Genomic DNA, 4226 nt, shown 5'->3' on the forward strand with positions numbered 1-4226 from the left:
CGTCTTTGTTCATCCCACTCTTGAGTTCTTTTACTTTTTGTTGACCAAACTCACCTCAAACAATTGGCGCCCACCGTGGGGCCGATCAGAGTAACGTTTCTTAGACCGATATGACGATTGGTGACTCGAACCCCAGCACTTCCGGCGAAGCGCCCGAGCTTACGCCTCCGCCTCCTCCTCCTTTCCTCTCGTCGGACTTTATGAGCTCTGTGATGGCTCGCCTCGCGCATCAAGAAGAAGTCCAGAAGACGACGAATGAGCAGCTCGCAGCCCTTGTAGCTGCTCTCACCGCTCCCGCTGGGCCGACAAGCCGTTCCCAGCCTGTCTGCCGCCATCTTTTCCCTCCAACGCCGGCGGAAGACCACGCCGTCGACGAATCTGACCCTAACGGGCCTCCTGCCGTCTACCCTACTCCGGCGACAGCAGACCCAACGACGATTCGCGAGATCGCCGAGCTCAAACTCAGCCTTCAGCAGATGAGCTCGCAGATCCATCAAGCGACGAGCGCAGCCCCTCAGATCGACAGCGTCATCGCCTCCACTTCGCGCTCACCTTTCGCTAGCGAGTTAACCAAAGTCCAGCTCCGCAAAATAGAGAAGCTCCGTCTCCCCGAGTACAAACCCGGCGGCGACCCAGTGGAACATCTAACAGCCTTCAATATAGCGATGGCAAGAGCTCGTCTTTCTGACGAAGAGAAGGACGCAGGATACTGTCAGCTCTTCGTCGAAACGCTTAACGAGCAAGCGCTGACCTGGTTCTCACAACTCAGCGAGAACTCGATACGAAGCTTCCGCGACCTCTCGGCTGTGTTTCTCAAGACTTACATCATGTTCACCAAGCGAGCAGCGACCGCTTCCAGCCTATGGAACATGGCGTAAACAAAGGACCAAAGCCTTAAAGACTACATGGAAAAGTTCAAGACGATCGTTTCCCGAGTCGATATTCCAGATCACATCGCTATCGACGCCTTGATGAACACTCTCCTCGTCAACTCGAAGTTTCGCAAGGATTTGTATTCCAACCCTACAACTTCGCTTCCTGACACTATCGTCAGATCTCACAATTTCATCCGAATGGAAGAAGACACCAAGGCGATAATCCAAAAGCAGAACGCGGCTAAACCTGCAGCAGCCAAGAGTGCGGGTGCTCGGACAGAGCCGCGCCAGCACGCACCAAGTGATACCAGCAGCAAAAAGGGGGGTCTCCTCTACGTCGTAGATGAGAACAACGCTCCCGTTTCGACCATGGTCATGCACGACAAAAATGGAATGTCTATCAGAGAGAAACCGACTCTCCCGGTGCGTCTCCCAGTACCCCGAGTGCTGGAACCGTAGCTAAGGTCGATTCGGCGACGGGACCAACCAGAACGCCAATCGATCTTACGAAGCATTGCAAGTATCACGACGTTAAGGGACACGATACGACTGAGTGCAAATCTCTCTACGCCCAGTTCCTCTCCTCAATCGAAAGCGGAGATTACAAGATCCAGCCGCCGAAACCCAAACCGAAGGGGGAGAACAGCTGGAGCAGGAACAAAGACAAGAAAGCTCAGCGAAAATCGCAGGGCAAAAACCGAAGAAGTGACAAACAGCCAAAGGACGCAGAAAAAGCTGCCCGAGAGACCGACGATGACGACGACTCGGCAGATGACGATCAGCCGGCCAATCGCCAGCGCATCGAAGTGATCCGCGTCCAACCGCAAGGAGAGAACGAACCGGGATCCTCGTCCGACGAGGACGACGACATGAAAACCTTCCAAAACACCACGGACCTTCGGATCCTCCTCGATCAAAAGCTCCAATCTACTAAGGAGGAAACGCCAGTCTCTACCGATCTCCGCCTACGGATCGACTCGAACCGGGCCGCGAAAGCCTCATCACAAGAAAAGCCAAACTGTGATTAGTGAGACAAACTCAACGCGAAGACCGGTGATCTGCGAACAATCCTAAACCGCAAGAAAAGGGATACCGCCGAGGCGAGTAACGACCTTCGCGACGTGCTCCGCGCAAAGCGTGCACAAACTCGTCCCCGGATAAACGTCATTATGGGCGGGTCGCCTCCTTGCGGCGACTCGGTTCAAGCAGTCAAAGACTATCGCAGGCAAGCCACCACTTCCCAACAATGGCCCCAGAAGCAAGCAGACGATCAGCCGATTACCTTTTCGTCTGATGACACACTCGGCGTGCACCTCTCTCACAACGATCCTTTGCTCGTCGTGCTTGGCATCGACAAGTACGACGTCACGAAAGTGCTCATCGACACCGGTAGCTCGGTCGATATCATCTTTCGCGAAACCCTCGTGAAAATGGGAATTGATCTCAACGATGTCAAGCCTTCTACTCGGACCCTGACAGGATTCAACGGGTCGTCAGAGGTAATCGCCGGCACGATCCGCCTCTGGGTTCACGCATGCGGAGTCACGCGAACGGTCGGCTCCAAAGCTCCTTACCACGTTATACTTGGCACCCCATGGTTACATTCAATGCGAGCAATCGCATCGACGTACCATCAGTGTGTTAAGTTCCCAGGATCCGACGGATTGATCAAAACTCTGAAAGGGGATCAGCAGGCTGCGCGAGATCTTCTAATCGCCACGGTTAAAATTCAGCGCTCCCAGTCACTCGTCAACTCAATCTCTCCCCCCGCGAGCAAAATCTGTCCACAAAAGGAAGAGGTTCTGGAAGTACCAGTTGACGACTCGGACCCGAGCAAATCAGTCCGAGTAGGCGCATTTCTACCCGACGAAATGCAACAGAAGATCCTCGAGTTTCTCAAGCCAAAACCTGTCCTCATTCGCATGGACAATGTCCGATATGAAAGGAATCGACCCAGCCATCACAACTCACGAACTCAACGTCGACCCCAACTTCAAACCCATCCGCCAGAAGAGAAGAAAGTTGGGACCAAAGCGATCCAAAGCAGTCGCAGAAGAAGTCGAGCGCCTACTCGGCGCCGGCTTAATCACCGAAGTTCATTACCCGGAATGGCTAGCCAACCCGGTGGTCGTTAAGAAGAAGAACGGTAAATGGCGCGTCTGCGTCAATTTCACCGATCTCAATAAAGCATGTCCTAAGGACAGCTACCCGTTGCCTAGCATCGATCGCCTAGTCGAATCGACAGCCGGTAACGAGTTGCTGACGTTTATGGATGCCTTCTCGGGCTACAACCAGATCATGATGCACCCGGACGACCGGGAGAAAACCGCATTCATCACCGATCGAGGAACCTACTGTTATAAGGTGATGCCATTCGGTTTGAAAAACGCTGGCGCAACCTACCAGAGGCTTGTCAATCGGATGTTTGTCGACCTGCTGGGGAAGACGATGGAAGTCTATATCGAAGACATGCTCGTCAAATCCCTCCGAGCCGACGACCACCTAACGCACTTAAAGGAATGCTTCGCCACCCTAAACAAGTACGGGATGAAGTTGAATCCCGCCAAGTGCACCTTTGGCGTCTCCTCGGGCGAATTCCTCGGTTACATTGTCATGCAACGAGGAATAGAAGCTAACCCGAAACAGATCTCAGCGGTCCTGAATCTCCCCAGTCCGAGAAACTGCCGTGAAGTGCAGAGACTAACAGGGCGCATCGCCGCACTTAATCGCTTTATCTCCCGATCTACCGACAAGTGTCTCCCCTTCTACGATCTCCTCCGAGGGAACAAGAAGTTCGTTTGGGATGACAAATGCGAGGACGCGTTCACTCAACTTAAGCAATACCTGACGACTCCTCCCGTCCTAGCCAAGCCGGATGTTGGAGACGTCCTATCTCTCTATATCGCGGTCTCCTCAGCAGCTGTCAGTAGCGTCCTAATCAAAGAGGATCGCGGCGAGCAGCGTCCGATTTTTTACACGAGCAGACGGATGACTGGTCCGGAAACCAGATACCCAACCCTCGAGAAGCTGGCTCTGGCCGTCGTTGATTCTGCGAGAAAGTTGCGACCTTACTTCCAATCGCACTCCATCGAAGTGTTAACCGACCAACCGCTCCGCACCGTCCTGCAAAATCCCAACAGAGCTGGCCGGTTAACTAAGTGGGCGATCGAACTGAGCGAGCTTGACATCACGTACAAATGCCGAACAGCCGCTAAATCACAAGTCCTCGCCGACTTCCTTGTCGAGCTCACACCGGATCTTGCACAAGACCTCGACACTCCAAGTCCCAATTGGATTCTCCATGTCGACGGATCGTCAACGAGCAAAGGGTCAGGTGCGGGAGTCCAGCTC

Source organism: Raphanus sativus, chromosome 3, assembly GCF_000801105.2.
Source record: "Raphanus sativus cultivar WK10039 chromosome 3, ASM80110v3, whole genome shotgun sequence".
NCBI classification, from domain to species: Eukaryota; Viridiplantae; Streptophyta; class Magnoliopsida; order Brassicales; family Brassicaceae; genus Raphanus; species Raphanus sativus.